We start from the raw sequence: 19,891 nt of genomic DNA on the forward strand, positions 1-19,891 counted from the left end.
AGAACAGGGGGAACGCTTTGGTGTACCCAGTTGTATTCACAGGAAAGTCAAAAGGGGATCATGTAAATCTAAGAGCAGTTTCCAGACAAAAAGTTGGTCAGCTTTTTCTCTGCCATTTCAATATATATTTTAAGATTTGAAAAACATATTTTCCCCTTATTTTTTATTTGGAACACTTAAAGGTTGTACACAGACTGTCTAAAAGGTAAGGAGTAATGCCAGTTAAGGAATTGTAGGTTATGTTGTGAAGCTTTGAATTCAGAAACCCAATTTGATGATGTGTCTGATGTTTTGGAGATTAGGGAATCGTCTGGCCCCTTACTATTTTCTTCCCTCCCCCCTGCAGAGCAAACAGAGAGCAGCCCTTCCTTCTGCACAGAGACACACTTCACATTCCAAAAAAACGAACTGATCAATTAGTAACTCATCGTCTTAAACCCTATTGTTGCATGTGTAAATGTGTTTTGGTTTTGAAGATGACTAAAAAAAATTTGTATATTGTTGTTGTGATGCTTTTATGTGTTAAAATAAAAAAAAGACTTCAGAAAAAACGACAGTTATTTCATTGGCAAATTGCAATAATTGCTATTTTCCAATGCTGTTCATCGTGTAACACCCCCCAAAACAAACAAAATGGAAGCCGCCAACCAACTCTAAAATCAACAGTGAAGACCTGGAAAAACAATGATTTTATTTCCCCCCCCCCCCCCCCCCCCCCCATCTTCCCAATCTTTCTTTTTCCATCGTGGAAAGGGGGGAAAAAAACAAGAACCAACCATCAACCTGGAGGAATATAACGCTGCCGGTGTCTCCCCGGTCACGTATTCTGTGGAATACTAAAACGTTTGCGCTGGGGAGAGAGAGAGCGCTGGTTCCGAGAGGCAGCAGACTTTAAAGGACTAGTGAAATCCCATGGGGTTTGTCATGCTGAAATGCACTGGGGCGCAAGGGGGGTGGGAGATGGGGATGTGGGTGGTGGTGGGAGGTGGATGAGGGGAGGGAAACAGGAAAGAGGAGGATGGTGTCTGTGTGTGTGTGTGTGGGGGGGGGGGGGGGTCTGGGGTATGCAGGCAGAGAGGCGGGTGAAGCGAGACAGACTCCCGAGATGGCTTGTGCAATTGAGCGATTTCCGAAATCTTCAGGGTTTCAGGGGGAAAGAGGGTGAGAAGAGTGCATGATTGTGTGTGTGTGTGTGTGTGTGTGTGTGTGTGCGCGCACGTGTGGGATGATGGGAGGGGAGGCAGGGGGAGGGGGGGTCAAGGAAAGTGGGAAGGCACGATCGAAGGCACATTTGGACGATGGCCTTGGATGACTGAGTGTATGTATGCATGCATGGATGTGAGTGTTTGTGCGTGTGCGTTTGTGTGTGCGTGTGTGTGTGTGTGTGTGTGTGTTGCATTCTACTGAAGAGCAGAAACTCATCAGGAACTAGCTTCTCCTATGGCCTCAATTCCTGCTCTCACCCAAACGCTATGGTTTGGACATGGCATAGGAACATCCTTGGGCCTGGTGATAGCAGGGGGTGGTGGTGATTCGGTCAATGCTTCCCCTATAAACACGTCTTTGGCTAATTCTATATCTTTCTTGCCGGTGGCATTCCTCATTAAACAATTAAAATAATGTTTTCCTACTGATTGCTCAGTGGTGAGTTCTTGGCACCTAGACTTCCTAAGCTTGGTCCAAAAATACATGAGAATAAGCCAGAGGCTTTAGTATGGTTTCAGCTGATCATAGCTTCTGGTGTCCTTCTGGACAACAATTGATAGGTAAACACCATTTTGCGGATTTCTGGACCAACAATAATTGGCAATACACTTAGGCGACCATAAAAATGACAAATATTTTTGTTGTTTTATCAAGAATGTCGGCAATAATGAAAACCCGAGATGGCGACAACATCCTTGTTTTTCCAAATGCATGCTGCACTTAGCAAAACAAAACAATCCGCGGAGCATCCTAAATATAACGGGGGTCTATGCTAAAACATCTGTCCTCCATGGAAACGAGGAGAGGCTCTCTGCGATGGCGGCCGCTGAGTGCCGTAGTAATCAGGTAATGGTTCAACCTCGCTGGGTCCTCACCAGAGGAGGCAGAGCTCCTGTGATAATCCCTTTAGGGATCGCCATCCAGGGTTCACTCTCAACCCATTGCTTATACCTTATGGCCACTTAGTAGCATCACCAACAGCACAGAAAGCCCACACCTTCCTCTGCTTCTCCCTCTGCAGAAGCACAGAGAACCAAGCACAAAAGCAACGCTGTCTCCAATGAATGATGGCTTTTTTTTTTAATATATGTTCCAAACAAAATCCATGATGTATTTTTTTCTTCACCTCACATGTTAGAGGCAGGGTCAGGGTTCTTCTCTTCTACAGCTGTTGAACAGATGCCCTCGAAAACACACTGGGATCCGTGCAATCGGATCTATGGATTCGTGCTCACCAGCGTCTCTCACCAGGAAGGAAATTTGATATTGTAGGATGCGCACACACACAGACTCACACACACGCGCGGGCGTTATACTGTACTTCAACATGCACTCACGCAGACGATGCCAACGCACACAAACAGAGAAGCCGAGGACAAGGATGATGGCAACAGCCCCCACCCCAACCACTCCCACCACCACCATCACCGCCGTGTCGTCGGCGTTCATTATTTATTTACCGTCTGCGGCTTTTTTATATTTTCCCTCCATCGCACGCATATTGATGCGGCGAGAGCAGGGTGTGAGCGCGTGTCAGAATCATTTCCTGACGAGGCTAGACAAGGTGGAAGTAATCAGCAGAGCCCTGATGCAATATGACAGCCCTCCCTCTCCCACCCCCCACCCCATCCCCCCTCCCCCAAGAAGCGCTGGTACACAGTTAAGAGCAGGGAGGGAGCAGCGGGGAGGAGGAGAGCAGGAAAGGTGGTGGGGGAGTCATTTCCTCGTCGAACGAGGCGGGCGAGACTTGCTCAAGCGCCGCGCAGGGAGGAGAGGTAGATTTTTTGGGGTTGTTTTTGTTTTGAAACTTTATGAAGGAAAATCATATAGTGGTGTTGTTTGGGCTGGGGCTTGAGCAGCCCAGCGTGTTAAAATGGTGTGTCATCAGGTGTCATTCAGGCAAATCACAGGCGGGTTGCAATTATAATTTGCCCATTTCTTGAGGACATGGGTTCATTCCGTGTGCATTCCAGGTACATAGAAAGAGACAAAGGCCTTGGATTTTCTCAAATCTCTATCTATCGCTCTCTCTGTTTCTATGTTTCTCTTTCTCTCTCTCTCTTTTCCAATCCCTCCCCCCCCTTTCTCCCTCTCTCTCTCTCTCTCTCTCTCTCTCTCTCTCTGTATATATTTATTTATTTATTTATTTATACACACAGGATGTCTACACATACCCTATCATTCAATATGTGTAGTCCCTCCCAGGCAGTGAAGCCTGGTGTCCTATAGATCGGGTGGTTGATGGTTGGATTCCTTGTCTTGCAGATAGAAAAATCCAAAATGTCCCTGAGCATCAACAGCAGATGACAGACTTAGAGCCGCTTAGCATGCCAGCGCCGCACTGTGCAGGTGTGTTGTGAGAGTAGGGAGTGGATGGTGATTTGCGCACCCTAAATTGTAAATCGTTTTGATGGGCCAGAAAATCACTGTATAAATGCAGTCCATTTTGACCTTGTACAAATGTATCTCCATATGATATTTCAATTCATTTCATCCTTTTTCTGCCCGTCCCTTTTCTTCTTTCCCTACTGCACAGGTGCGTTTCTGTGTGTGTGTGTGTGTGTGTTTGTGTGTGTGGTTGTGTGTGTGTGTGTGTGTGTGTGTGTGTGCGCACACACAGACAGACACACACACACACCATCTGCTCCTCCGACAGGCTCTGGTTTCCTGGATACAGTAATTGATGAATGGGAAGGATTGTGCATTTAGTGTCCCTCTCTCCCTCTCTGACACGCACGCATACACAACTTCTCACACACACACACAGACACGCGCACACACACACACATACACACACACACACACACACACACACACACACACACACACACACACATACACACCCACACACACACGCACGTGCCCAGAGGTGCAGCCTTGCTCATTGATTGATTGATTGATTGGGGTGCTGAGCTTCATGACGGCCGGTGACATTTCTCCACATCCTGTCAGTGAGGTGGCAGCAGGTCCCTAAGAGCGATCACCCAGGAATTAGGTAATCAAAGTCTGGGAGGGGGTGGGAGGGAGTTCAGGGCAGCACCACTGAACGCTGCAGTTCCTACAGACTAAAAAGACGCCGACCCCTTGGTGATCTTCCATAAAATCCTTGTTTAGTAACACATTACTGTTTACTGCTCGGTTATTCTGCCGTCTCTTTTAGCCGAAGCGACACAAGAGTGAATCTTTGATTTGTAATTCTGGAGTATAAGCATCTTTCACTATACTAAGGATGCCTACAGGTAGGTTGCCGGCGTTGGGGATGGAACCCAGTGGCTTTCGAACTCTTAGCTACCTCGCTATCCAGCCCCCATACTGTATACATATTGAAAAACAATCCTGAATTAATAATGACTATAGAAACGTATTTGCGTGATACGCCTCTGCTTTTAAAACATCTTAGTATTCCTCATGGGTGACGTACTGTGTGAACACTTCTGATGTGAACTTTAATCTACAAGCAGCTGTACACCGATCCATCTGAGATGGACGTGGGATGGCTGCGCTCCTCCTGAGTTGTGGCTCTTGCTGATCTGTGCTTGCAGCTGGTCGATCTTGAGGCCGGGTTAATTGTTTCATGTATTGAGACACGGTAATGATTGTTGGCCAATGCGCGTTTCTAAGACTCTTGGTTAATGAGGTTTTGCCGTGCAGTGATTAAAGAGGAGAGGAATAGAAAATGCCAGCGCACCTTCAAATGTTGTTTAATGCAAGGTTGGACTACAGGCGATCGTTCAACTTAAATAATTCAAAGTAATCTCCGTATGCATTGATGTCCTGGACAGCCAACAATGTTTATTTAAAAAATGGAAGGAAACAAACCTTTCTTCGTTTACGATCGTAACTAGCAATACTTTCACAGAAATGTAACGGAACTTCGACGCAATTCTATAATGGAAAGATAATATAGTAATTACGTGGCATAAAAATGATTCATACCCTTTAACATAATAAACGATAAACTGCAGAAGCCATGAATACCTTATGTATTTTTTGTGACCATCACTCACCTCTCCTTTAATGTATTCCCCTGTCATCCCCAGACCCACTCCACTGTCACATGTCACATCCATCTTCGGCGCTCCCTCGGCCTGCTCTGCCCACCCATGTTACCCACTCAACCAATCCAGCGGACGCACACAACCTCCTCATGTTCCAATTAAAAGACAGAACGAATCAATTAATTCATGGGTTCGTTAACGGGAGGGAAAGGAAAATAAAAACCTAAGAAAGATTAAAGTAAACAAAAAAACAATAAAGATGGAAACCAATTGAATGTTGGCCTCCCCGCTCTCCCTGACCGTCCCTGGCTGCACTGGAGGAATCTGGAAGGTGAAACGCTGGGAGGAGGAAGAAAATGGCGTCGAGGCAGGGAGAGGGAGGAAATAAAGTGGGGGGGGGGGGGGGGGATGATGAGGTAGGCGTTTGGGAGTGGGGGGCAAGGGCGGGGGCCGGGGGTGGGGCTGAAGTGTCACGTCCCATTGGGGTCACTCGACGGCGGCTGCGCTTACCAAAGCCAACGGGCCAGAGGAGCAGAGCACCTCACCTGTCGCTGTGGATTACAGCGCCACGGCTTCCACCAGCCCCACGGTGTCCCCGTCCCAAGTGCCCGCCATTCAATATTCATAGAACAAGCGGAATGGTGAAAGCGTCTGAAATGTTAAAACTGCAATCCATTTCTTAGCATGCTTGTCAAAGGGCAGCGTTGGAAGTGTTTACGCTCGTTTTTTTAGCTGGATGTTGAGGTCCAATGCTAGTTTTTTACCGATTTTGAGATATTTATCCTAATTTTTGATACCAGATTTTGCTAGAGGTTGAGATGTTTATGATTGTTTTCGGTTAGAGGTTGAGGTATCATGTACGCTTGGGGTAGATGTTAAGGTTTCGTTCGATGGTTTTAGTTGCCGCACAGAATCCATTTAATTTGCCAACACAAGACATATCCCCAAAAATTTCAATGTCACATTTATTCGACCTGTTAAGCCCTTTGAGACTGTAATGGTGATTAAGGGCTATACAAATAAAATTGAATTGAATTGAATTGAATTTATACAATGCAATGCTAACTACAACACTTAACATAAACTATATAAATGATATGTTCTCAAAATTAGCGGTAGGCAATACGCGCTTGTGTTAAGGTTTAACCATAGCCGGCTGGTGGGGCATATAGAAACGGCAACTAAAGGAGGCATTCCCGTGGTAGGTAGCTCTCCCTGGAGAGGAGGGTGACACGGAGGAGTCCCGGATATATCCTCCTCGCTGGCGTGATTAATAACCCCCGCGCCCCCTAATCTCTCCATCATCTATCTATGTAAATGCCCCTGCACCCCCTGAGCTGGCACTGCTTGACTGATGGGCCGGGCTCAATGGGCTGTGTGTGTGTGTGTGTGTGTGTGTGTGTGTGTGTGTGTTGGGGGGCGTAAGTGTGTGTGGTTTTAATGTAAAGTGTTTTTTTTTGCTTTTGTGTATGTGGCCCAAGTGTGTCTATGGTGCATGTGTGTGTGCGTGTGTTGGTATGGGGAGTAAGTGTGTGTGCGTGTGTGTGCGTGTGTGTGTGTGTGTGTGTGTGTGTGTGTGTGTGTGTGTGTGTGTGTGTGTGTGTGTGTGTGTGTGTGTGTGTGTGTGTGTGTGTGAAAGTGTGTGAAAGTGTGTGAGGTGTTTTAATGTGATGGGGGAACATCTTGTGTGTGTGGCATAAATGTGTGTGTGTGTTTGTGTGTGTGTGTGGCGTAAGTGTGTGTGGTTTTAATGTGAGGTGGGGTTTTTTTTCTTGAGTGTGTGTGTGTGGTTTGGGAAGTGAGGCAGGGGGCTTGTGTGCATGTGCATGCGTGCAATTATTATTTGGCATCCCCCCTTCAAAATTATTTTAAGAGTCATTATTTCAGTTTTTTAACATTTAACCATCTTGTACACTGTCAGAGAAGGCCCAAATATATGCACCACCATCCAAGTAGGGAAATTCATTTTTTTAATTTATAAAGAAGAGGCCACAGTCACGCCTGCCAGTCACTAAACAGACAGGCGGGCCCATTATACATGAACAATTATAATGTAATCAATGGTATTATCAAATTCAGCTTTGGGCAAGGCCACCAGGGAAAGGCCACTTTAAGCGGACTAGGCTTCGACTCATAATGCTGTCTGCTATTGTATTCTCTACAAAGGGACACTCATTGGCAGAGCTTTGGTGAAACCAGTGGAGGTAAAGACATTCATTGTCTCCATTGTTCATTGGAAATTCAGAATTTTCTCAGACTAGATGGCTAAATGTGTCGCTAATTATTACACCAAATGGGGCCGCTCTTAATATAGCCTGTAGCAAAGGCCCCTCTGCCCGGAAACAAACACAGTTTACCCCTTTAATCCCAGCCTATGGGATAGACGCCGAGGCAACATTGCGCGTTTTGCGTATTTGATTCTGTTTTTGATGAGTTGCCCGGTCCTAATAGCATGATTATGATATTACCTTTGAAACCGTAGGTCTTATTATCACGCCGCACTCCGTCTGAACCGCGGTTTCAAGGCGACAGAATAGAAGCGCTCAGTGTCTCCAGCGCTGCAGCTACTAATAACTCGTGGCCTTTGTGACACAATGACTCAAGCAGTCCTTTGTCCATGGCACGGCCGGCCTGGCATTGGGCTTTTCAGCGAGGACACTACACAACGCATTCATACCTCTCAGGCCCCGCCATTCACACCTCCTCTCTCGTCTTGTGTTAACTATTTGATTATTTCCTATCTTTAACTGGTGGTTAAATGATGGGTATTTTCACAAGTTTTATTAAATGTTTTTCTGCATTTCTTCAAGCTAAGAAGAACTCATTCAGTCCGAGGTTTAACTCATTAGCTGATTTGCTCTGGTATAACCGGTAGTTGGAGATTTTTTCTTTCTCAAGCACATTAGCGAATTCTAAACTGCTTGCTGCTGAAAAACAAGGTTTAGAAATACATGGTGCAGGTGTGAGTCATGAGGAAACACAATGTGCGTTGAATTAAACAAGTCTGGCTGCCTTTTATTCTGCTAAACCTGTCAAACCAGTGAAGGGAAAACCAGCCGTGCACTGATGGTCTCCGTATGGAATCACCAATCGAGTGTTTGCACACATCTTTGGGTCGACGTTCAAACAACGATGTGGTTTGAATTACTGGGCCATATGAATTCATATGAATCCAGAGGGCAACCCTCACCATCGGTTAGACTAATGCAGGATAAGCCATCCCGCTCCAGCTGGCTGCATGCAGACTGTGGACATTGAGTTTCAAACCAAATACTTTTCCGGCTCTCACCACTAGACAAACCCACCTATAATAGATAGTAATATCTACAAATAAATACATGTGATACTTTGTTTGAGATGTGTTAGTGACACGTATATACAAACCATCACTGTACAGTATGTAGCTTGGTGGATGTCTTTAAAAGTTACCATATAGGTCTTCAGCAACCTGCTGTATTGCCCTAACAGACCCACCACTGTTTAAGTTTGGTAAAGTCGCATCACATTGTTCACACCAATGCTGCTTTTCACCGTTCGAAGGTGACACAAATCTACAAAGAATAACTGTATATAGCTTTGGAGTGTTTGATAAATGACTAAATCGTTACTATATTGGATGTCATCAAACAAGGAAGACCTTTGCAACGGCCTTCCTGTTTGTGCTGTAAAAAAAAAAAATACATTCTGTTTTAATTCCTGAGGTAAACTTAATTTAAGTGGCTAATTATCAAGCAGGCTCAATCTTGTAATTGATAATTGCAGCTGACTGATTGTCAGATAATTACAATACAAGTGAAATGGGAACAGACAGCTATTGATTGTATGCTAAACAACAGCGCCTGCTCCTTTCTCTTGAAGCCACAGACACAAACATGGTATTTAATCCCTGTTGCATTCGTATATACAGCATGTATCCCTTTACCGTGTGATTCTATTGCTATTAACATATGTTGAGCTTGTTGATGTCACAAGAATAAATATGTATTTCTTTATTTATCGCTAACTATATAGATATTGGTTGCCTGCAGGTAGAATGTGGACGCTGGGAATTGATCTCTGTAATACACACACACACTTTTTTTTTGGAATCGATTCGTCTATGAATTGTCATTGGATAAAAACACACAATTTACAAAGGACAAACTGTATTCCCCTCACACAACAGCAGGAGAAACCTTGAGAAGCTCTCGTTGGAGTAGGGTGCTCATCGACCTCCTCCCACACCTCCTCCTCCTCCTCCTCCTCCTCCCATCCCTTTCTGGAGGTGGAGGAGGGGAAGAACCAGGTCTTTATTATGAATGACATGTTTACTGGGTTCAATGTGTTTAGCGTACTATGGTTGCTGTTTAGGTGTGTTGCATTCTGTATTACCAAATTTTGTATTCTGGAAAGAGTGACAAAAAAAGATACCTCATTCTACCATTGTCTCTCGCCCAACTCTCTCGCCTTATTCTAATGAGAGATGCCTCTCTCATCGTGCTCTCTATCTGCCTTTTGGGCTATCTAATGTTAGATAGCCTGTCTGTCTGTCCGTCTGTCTATCTCTTACCCTCTCCCCTCCCTCCCTCTCTTTCTCTCTCTCTCTCTCTCTCTCTCTCTCTCTTCCTTTTAGTCCTGTCTATTCCACTCCCTCTCCCTCTCTTGGTCTTCCTCACTCTGCATCTCTTTTATCCCTTCCTTGCTCCCCCTCTCTGTCTCTCTCTCTCTCTGTCGCTCTCTGTTGTCTCTCTCCCCGTATAAGCGGTTTCCATGCCGCAGTTCTTCAGAGGAGGATGTGTTGTTAATAATTAAGGCAGTGGCTGTAGGCACACTTGGGGACGGGGGGTGGGGGGGGGGACTTCCCCTAACAAGTGTCTCTCTGACAGCCTAGACGTATGGCTCCAGCCATCTCCCTCTCTCTCTCTCGCTCTCTCTCTCCCTCCCTCTCTCTCTCTCTCCCTCCCTCTCTCCAACTCTCTCTCTCGCTCTCTCTCTCACACACTCTCTCTCTCTCTCTGTCTGTCTCTGTCTCTCTCTCTCTCTCTTTCTCTCTCTCTCTTTGTCTGTCTCTGTCTCTCTCTCTCTCTCTCTCGCTCTCTCTCTCACACACTCTCTCTCTCTCTCCCTCTCTCTGTCTCTCTCTCTCTGTCTCTCTCTCTCTCTTTCTCTCTCTCGCTCTCTCTCTCTCTCTCTCTCTCTCTCTCTCTCTCTCTCTCTCTCTCTCTCTCTGTCTCCCTCTCTCTCTCTTTCTCTCTCTCTGTTTCTCTCTCTGTCTCTCTCTCCTGTGCATTTCACACGCATAGTAGACCAAATCTTAAAACCTGTTGACTACCACCAAGCGCTGTTACAAGTCCCTAGCGATCGCAGTTAATGCTGCAGTAATGAGATAGCATAAATTGTCGTAGTTCAATGTTTATCCCAGGATGGGGTAGTTTGTGATTATTTTAAACAAGTTCCTTTTTGTATTCAGCCAAATATTTTATAAATGCTTTTCAAGTTTGCAGCCTTTGCACCAACAAACAAATGGCGAATGTCTTTAAAAGTTAGGATAAAGTTCTTCAGCAACCTGCTCTATTCCTCTTACAAACCCACCAATGGTTGAGTTTGGTGAAGTCCTATCACATTGTTCCCCAACACACCAACACCGCTGTTCACGGTGCGGAAGCAACACACATCACAATGAAAATGTACTCATCTATTATTGATCGGATCAGTGTCTCTGTTGTGAGAGCCCAGGCACGCGGCCTGGCTGCTGGTGGGTCTGGACTGGTTAAGAGGCCTGGGAACCAGAGCCACCCAGTCTGGCTGCTGGTGGGTCTGTACTGGTGACCAGGCCTGGGAACCAGAGCCACCCAGTCTGGCTGCTGGTGGGTCTGTACTGGTGACCAGGCCTGGGAACCAGAGCCACCCAGTCTGGCTGCTGGTGGGTCTGTACTGGTTAAGAGGCCTGGGAACCAGAGCCACCCAGTCTGGCTGCTGGTGGGTCTGTACTGGTGGGTCTGTACTGGTGACCAGGCCTGGGAACCAGAGCCACCCAGTCTGGCTGTGTTGGGTCTGTACTGGTGGGCCTGTACTGGTGACCAGGCCTGGGAACCAGAGCCATACCTGTCGACAGTCACTCACTCGATGCGTGATGGAAATGATCCTGGTGTATCCATAACAACCGCAACGCTAACATATTGAAACACCAGGAGGGCTGAAAGAAGAAGTCAAATAACAACTATCGTGTTTATGATCATAAACAGATCAGTGATTTAGAGAATAATTTAGAAAAGGTTTAAACGATTTATATATATATACCATACATACACAATATATAATTCCCTGCAAGACACTTTCGATAACAGCGTCTCCTAAATAAATAAGAAGATGAAATGTTTAGCGTAGAAACAGCAGTATGGGCATCAGTTTGATTCAGTTGAATGCATCAGTGTAACCTAACCTGCATGTGTATCTGTACCTCTTGGCAGAAACGACCCACCTCCTATGGTGTCACCGCACATAGCGGCATGTTCTTTTGAGGTGGGGGGTAAAACTACTAATATGACCATCAGAGAGAAACTATCATTTTAGGCAACCGTTGCTTCTCCTGTCTTTCTACGGCTCTCCAGCACAGCTTCCTGGGTGGGGGTGGGGAGGGTGTGAGGTAGAGAAAGAGTGGTGGTGTTGTAGATGGGGAAAGGGGGGGGGGGGGTGGCAGATCATGCTTTGATGCCGGAGCTGTCAGCCGAGGCTAGCCAGGGAGGATCGTAAACACAGCCTTTGCAAAACATTTAAAATCAATCCTTCAGCCACAGGCATAGAAAACCTTATTTTTGCATCCCTCTTTCTTGCTCTCCCTCTCCCTCTCTCTCTCACTCTCTCTCTCTCTCTCTCTCTCTCTCTCTCTCTCTCTCTCTCTCTCCCTCTCTGAGAATAGAGGCAGCACTTAAAACACCAGGCTCCGGGATCCTCTATTACCGTGCTGAGATGTGACCGACCACGTGTAGCCCACACACAGACACACACACACAGACACACACACACACAAACACATACACAAAGACATATACACACAAAGGAAAGGGTTGTGTGAAAACGCATGTGAACGCACACACACACACACACACCGTACCACAACCACTGTGATTAGCAAATAATCACGTCGTTAGCTGCAGCCGCATCGTGGAGTTTGAGAGCAGCCAAGCTTGTACCCAACCACTTATGATTGGCCCCCGAGATTAGCTGAGAATCATTGGGTTCTAGGCGGGTTTGCTCGTTTAAACCACCCGTTGCCAGCCAATGGGAATTACCGGTTTGGCTAATGGGTGACGTGTGGAAGTGAGAGTAATTGCCTTTTGTTTTGTGATTACACCACGCCTACATTTTGACATGCGCTCTTTTGTCCTTCACCGTTTTGCCTCCTTAACGGTAATGACTGGATGTGCATCGTCAACACACACTGCACTTTTTACATGGCCTAACAGAACACTATCCAGCAGGGCCGAGACCTCAATCTTTGTGTTCCAGCGGAAGACTCGATCAATCAATGCATCAAACTTTATTTTTTATAGCATTCTCCAGGAAAAAAAGGAAACAAGGGAGACAACAAAACAAGAACCAGACATCCGAATCAGAGAGATTCATTTGAGAGCTGAAATCAAAACAAAGATGGCCATAGTTAATTGGACCAAAGCTAGACTAAAACGGTTGTATGATTTGGAAAAACAACATGAACAGATTGCGATGCCCTCAGTTCCTTCTGGCAAACTTTTCTAGAGGTGTGGAATGTAACACATGTAGCATTAACGTAATACTTATGCTTCAGTACTGTGATACTAAGGGCTCAGTACTGCAATACTTTATGCTTCACTACTATACAGTCCCTCCAGAAAAACGCAATTATGCGATCGCATAATTCAACGCATAATCAGCCAAAGTCCGCAAATTCATGCGGGGGCCGCATTTTTTCAAATATGCCGCACTTTCACCGCATAAATTGCAGATTTAGGCGCAAAATATGCGGGGCGTGCATGATTTCATAATCCCCGCATTTTCGTTGCAAAAATGTCACATATATCTGAGCAGAAAGTTGAAAAATGTTGCGTTTACTTCACACAACAGCAGCCATTTCCCCCTGTTGCCATGGGAACGTTATGAAGTGACGTAATTACGCGACGTGAATGTCTTCGAAAAGCTGCATTTTTCGCAAGTTCCCGTATTTTTTCGCAAGTTCCCGCAATTTCATCGCATAAAAATGCATAAATATGCCGCATATTTCATCGCATTTTTTAAGAAAACGTGCCGCATAATCAAGGATTTTTGGCCGCAACAATCACAAAAAAACGCCACATTTTTCTGGAGGGACTGACTATAATACTAAAGGCGCATTTCCACCGGAGGGTGCGGGTTGGTTCGGTGCGGCTTGGTGGAGTAGTCAAGGTGCGGTTCGGCGCAGCTCAGTTACGGCTTGCGTTTCCACCGACGACAGTACCCTTATGGTAGGGCGGGGTTTAAGCTTTATGGCGATAGCCGCGGCAGCTACGTTAGCATCGTGACCTCATTGCAGCCCGACACAGTGCAGCCTGCTAATAAATCCAAGGAAAAAGAAGAACGCGCACAATGAACAGAGATCAACAATGTAGGACGTCCAAGAAGGACGGCAAACTTTTGCGCAACAATTTCTTCAATAAACAAAGCTTTTGCCGTTGTCCAGAAATACCTTGCGGATAATGTTTTTGTTTGTTATTATCCCCCTGTCGCACGGAAGTGCGATTCTGTCGACCAATCAATGGACGCCGTGTGTAGTTCGAACGTGCCGGTGTGGGTACCGGATTGTCTCGGCTGCCAGATCGACTCGGGGTCCTAGATGCGCAATAATGACACACTTCCTGTAAACGCTGTCTTTTAAATGCCTACGCACGTTTCATTCATTCCCATCTTATTCCCAAGTATTAACGATCTCCTTTTGTTTTCTAATCTATGAATAATAATCTAATGTACAAATTATTGTTGCCTATACTTGGGTAATATATGAAAGAAGAATCGGTTAACTTCATTCACTGAACGGGGCGATCCATCTTATTTCCAGCGCTCCCAACACAGAGTCAAAACAGCGACCCACACGCAGACACTTCCGTTTTGCTCCTTCAGAATAAGAGTCCCTAACAGAAACTGGGTTACATGTGCATTCATCAGTGCTTTTAGACGTGTTTCCAATGGCTTTGTTTGTGTGGAAGAACGGGCTGCGTTCAATGAAATCAAAACCAAAACGGATTGAACCTTCTTTTTATGTCCATGATTGAGCCCCGTTTATAAACAACCCTTCCGGGTTTTGTCCGTTGGCTTGTGTCGATACGTCAAGTGTCGATACGTCATCTGTAAGCGCCGGACCCCGAGTCGATCTGGCAGCTGAGTCAATCTAGTACCCACACCGGCACCCTTTCAGGCGTCTCAGTACCCCAACGGAGGAGTACTGCGAGACGAGTACGGCTCAATACGGCTCAGTCCGGCTCAGGCCCACTTTTGGCGGTGGGAACGCGACCTTTGCGAACTGAACCGACCCGCACCCTCTGGTGGAAACGCGCCATAAGGGTTCAGTACTGCAATACTTACGCTTCAGTACTGTGATGATAAGGGTTCAGAACTGCAATACTTTACGGTTCAGTACTATGATAATAAGGGTTCAGTTCTGCAATACTTTACGCTTCAGTACTGTGATACTAAGGGTTCAGTACTGCAATACTTTATGCTTCAGTACTGTGGGTCTGCTAGTGAGCAGTATGTGGAACGAGAGCCAGTCATGGTAATGTGACACTGGGTCGTGTCTCTCTCTCTCTCCCTCTCTCGACCACACAGGGCGTTGTTCTGGTTAAATTGTGGCGTGTCTCATTCAGATGACCTCGGACAGCGAGGTACGCTCATTGTGTTTAGCTTTTCAGGCTCTTTATCATTAAGGTAAAAACCCTTTGAGGTAGGCACAGTGAAAAAATAAAGACTGGAAACGTATGAAATCGGGGGTCTGCTGGAAATAGTAGACATTAAGAGCCACACTTTCCATTTGATATGTGGTAATATGTTAAGTTAAGTATATTTACGTGCACACGCTTACACAAACATGCACACACACTCACTGATTATAAATGTATATACAAACAATGCATATCATATATAAACAATGTATATGTTTATATATATGAATATATATACACTTACGTGAATTTACTGAACAAACCATATTATCACAATGTCACAAAGGAAAGTGTGGCATTATATTAGTATAAATATACATTTATAATCAGTGAGTGTGTATGCGTGCTTTTGTATGTATATATATATACATTTATAATCAGTGAGTGTGTATGCATGCTTTTGTATGTACATATATACATTTATGTCAGTGAGTGTGTGTGCATGCTTGTGTCAACGTGTGCACGTAAATATACTTAACCTATAACCACGTATCGCAATGGAAAGTGTGGCTATAATATATCAGTATGTATCTAAATATATATACGTACATTTATAATCAGTGAGAGTGCATGCTGGTGTGAGCGTGTGCACGTGCATTGGGACACCCCACCGGCCTGCAGAGGGCCAGGGGTTATAAAGGGCTGTGTTCGAGCTTATGCAGAAGCTGGGGGGGGTCATGGGACGGAGGGCGATGGGAGATGGGATAGGTAGACAGAAGACAGAAGCAGCCATGGAAGACCTCTGTGTCTCCCGCTAGCAGCCGTGATGTGGCTGGCAGACCAACGTCATGGTTCACCAGCCAGATACGCACGCCACCCCCTGGGACTGAAACCGAGATCAGCATGCGGCTGGAAGACACTTTTACTCAGAGCAACGGAAAATCAGAGCGAAGCTATGTTGACATGAGCAATAGGATAAGCACAACAATTATGTGTAAGTTTGAATTAAATCAAAATGAAAGAAAGTAAATGCATCAAAGTATATCCAAAATAAATGAACTACCTGAACTACCTGTTCAGAGTTACCCCCCCCCCCCTCCCTCCTTCCCCCACACACCCCTCTTACACACTTATTGTATGTTGTACATCCTTGCACTTAATGTACGCACCTATTGTACGTCCTTTTGCTTAAAATAGTTGTGTAGCATCTTATCCTACCTATCTTTGTTGTATATGGGGAATGGGTTAACCTAGCAACTGTTAGTGTTTGGCACTTGGTTCTATGAACATCCTTACTGTACCGACAGCCATATATTGTTGTTTCTCTTTCTTCTGACAAATGTACTTGATGTAAGTCGCTTCGGAGAAAAGTGTCTGCTAAATGCGCTCAATGTAAATGTAACTACTGTCGCATTATTTGCAGTAAGAGACGCACATTTGTCCAGTAGTGAGTATAGGCAACCCACGTCACTAGAGGAGCGTAGTGCGTAACAGTAAGACAAGAGCTTTTGTGGTCAACAGCCTTCTTTGGTCACTATTCTTAATGAATACCCTTACTGCTCTAAGAAAACAAATGAATGATACACATTGCAACAGAAGCAATTGAGTTCATGGGAAATTGTGTCCTTTAGCTGTCAATCAACATAGGTAAACACATTGAAGAAAATAAAGGTGCCTAAAAAGTTAATTCACTGAGAATGGCATCTGGACTGAACAGATTTTCTTCTAATCGTCATAGTTACCGTGGCTGGCTACGCATCGAACCCTCAACTCTTATGAAACCTCCATGAAATATGGAGGTCTTCGCCTCCTAATGAGGAAGGGGGGCTTTTCACGCATGGCTTCCGTCTTCTGAACGGCAAGGAATGCTGTTACCAGGCAACAGGCATAACAATGACGCATATACTCTCTCCTCCTCCTCTCTCGGTCCTCCTCTCCCTCTCCCTCAGTCCCTCTCTGCTCCATTCGCTTTCCGTCTCTGTCTTCCTCTATTACACCTGGGGAATATGGATTATTCTTTCATGCGCTTCGAAACAGTGGTAAATGACTGGTTTCCGAATGCGTCTTGATTCATCGTTCAAAGACATTCATTTCTTCACCCAAAAAGCCACGCGGTTACTTTTAGTTTTTTTTCCACAATAACACACCAACAGCAACGACCGAAGCTTCAAGTATTCCTAACATCACCGTTACAGTTTTACCTAAGATCTTCTTTTTTTATTTTTAATAAAGCTCTCACTTCTTTGATAAAGTCTGGGGGCTCTGATTCTTTTTCTCGAACGCAAATCACAAACCAACAGGCGAGCGGGCGGGCGGGCGGCGGGCGGCTGGCGGCGCGAGGGCAGACCTAACAAGCAGTTAACACCAGCCTCCCAGCGGCCCTCTGACTGCTCCCCCTCGCCTCGCACAAATGGCACCGGCTTTGAGCTTGGTTAAATTGTCCCTCCCGCCCCTCCCCCATCGCACTCTCCCTGTCTTTCTTCTCTCTCTCTCTCTCTCTCTCTCCGTCTCTCCCTCTCCCTCCGTCTCTCTGTTCTCTGTTCTCCCTCCACTCTGCAGCATCCTCTCTCTCCCCTCCCTCCACCACCACCTCCGCCACCAGCCGCTCTCTCTCTCTTGCACGCGCTCTCTCGCTCGCCCTTAATCAAGAAGCTGCGGCTCCCTGGCTTCTACCCCCCCCCCCCCCCCCGCACCCCCTCGCTCCCCTCATCCTCCCCCCCCCCCCCGCACTCCCCCACCCATCCATTCCCTCATCACCCTTCCCGCCTTGCCCAACCCTTTCACCACCCTCCTCCTAGGACTCTCGCTCTCTCTCTCTTTCTCTGTTTCTCTCTCCATCTCTCCCTCCCTCTCTCTCTCTCTTTCTCTCTTTCTCTCTCCATCTCTCCCTCCCTCTCTCTCTCTCTTTCTCTCTTTCTCTCTCCATCTCTCCCTCCCTCTCTCTCTCTCTCTTTCTCTCTTTCTCTCTCCATCTCTCCCTCCCTCTCTGTCTCTCTTTCTCTCTCCGTCTCTCTCTCGCTCTCTCTCTACATTTTCCCCCATCTCTGCCTGCCCCTCACACTCAACACACACACACACACACACACACACACACACACACACACACACACACACACACACACACACACAGACACACACACACACACACACTCACCACCTCCCTCCAAGCCCCGGCAGTTAGCGTCTGCCAAAGGCCGCCTCTGTTCATCACTCAGCCGTGCACTTAGCAACAAAAGTGTGTGGTAATTTTCTCTGTGTGAGTGTGTGTGTGTATGTGTGTATGTGTCTGTGCTAGTCTCTGTGTGTGTGTGTGTGTGTGTGTGTGTGTGTGTGTGTGTGTGTGTGTGTGTGTGTGTGTGTGTGTGTGTGTGTGTGTGTGTGTGTGTGTGCTAGTGTATGTGTGCATGCTAATGTGTGTGTGTGTGGCAGACCAGTGGCCCTGTCAGACCTTGTCCACGGTGGCGGGGGTGCGGCTGTGTGGTGGAGGCTGCTGAGGTGGGCGGAGGCGGAGGCGGAGGTGGTGGGGGTGGAGAGGCGAAGGGGGGAGGGGGGGGGAGGCTCTAGATGCGGCTGACCCCTGTGTCACGCATGATCGACGTGCGCAAGAGCGGCGGGCTGCAGCCGCCTGACTGGCAGGCCTGTGTGTTTGTGTTTGTGATTGTATGTGTGTGTGTTTGTGTTTGTGTGTGTGTGTGTGTGTGTGTGTGTGTGTGTGTGTGTGTGTGTGTATATGTGTGTGTCTGTTTGTGTGTGTACGTACGTGTGTGTGTACGTACATATGTGTGTATATGTGTGTGTGTGCGTGTGTGTGTACGTGTGTGTGTGTGTGCGTGCGTGTGTGTGTACGTGTGTGTGTCTGTGTGTGTGTACGTACGTGTGTGTGTACGTACGTATGTGTATATATGTGTGTGTACGTGTGCGTGTGTGTGTATGTGTGTGTGTGTCTGTGTGCGTGAGTTTGTGTGTGTGAATGTCTGTTTGTGTGTTTGTATATGTGTGTGTGTGTGTGTGTGTGTGTGAGCAGTCCTGGCTGCCACGGTGTGTTTATTAAAATGACTTCCCTGTGCTGCATTGTCACCAGCTCACCGCTGCACCTGCTGTCCTCCATCCCTCCATCTCCCCAGCGTCCTGTTGCCTCTCTCTCTCTCTCTCTCTCTCTCTCTCTCTCTCTCTCTCTCTCTCTCTCTCTTTCGCTCTCTCTGTCTTTCTGTCTCTTTCTCGCTCACTCTCTCTGTCTCTCTCTCTTTCTCCCACTCGATCTAGCTTTATTTATTTTTCTGTCTCTGTCTGTTCAATTCCACTTTCTCACATTTTCCTCTCTCCTCCTCTTCTCTCCTTTCCTTGCCTCCTCCGAGGAGTCCGAGGCCCCAGAGGTCCATTCACACACAGCATGTGTTTGCATTCTATTCTTTAGCATCGCGTGTGTTAGCATCAAGTCGAACCACCTGTCCATCACACATGCTCAAGTGAGGAGATCAAACGCAAGTGCACACAATTTTGTGTTTGTTGCCTTATAACAACATGCAAACCCAACAGGCGCACAGACACACAGACACACTTACACAAACAAACACACAAACACACATACACACACACACACACACACACAAACACACACACACACAAAAAAATGCTTGTGTTTGCTTATGACAATTCCCAGACTCGCTGGAGTGCAACAGCCTTCTGTCTGTATTTTGTATACAGAAGGAGGGAGAGGAGGAGAGGGAGGAGGAGAGGGAGGAGAAGGGTGGAGAGGGTGGGGGAGGAGAAAGGGGAGAGGAGAAGAGAAGATAGGTAGAGAACAGGAAAGGGATTCGA

Source organism: Pollachius pollachius (assembly GCF_949987615.1).
Source record: "Pollachius pollachius genome assembly, chromosome: 2".
Classification (NCBI taxonomy): domain Eukaryota; kingdom Metazoa; phylum Chordata; class Actinopteri; order Gadiformes; family Gadidae; genus Pollachius; species Pollachius pollachius.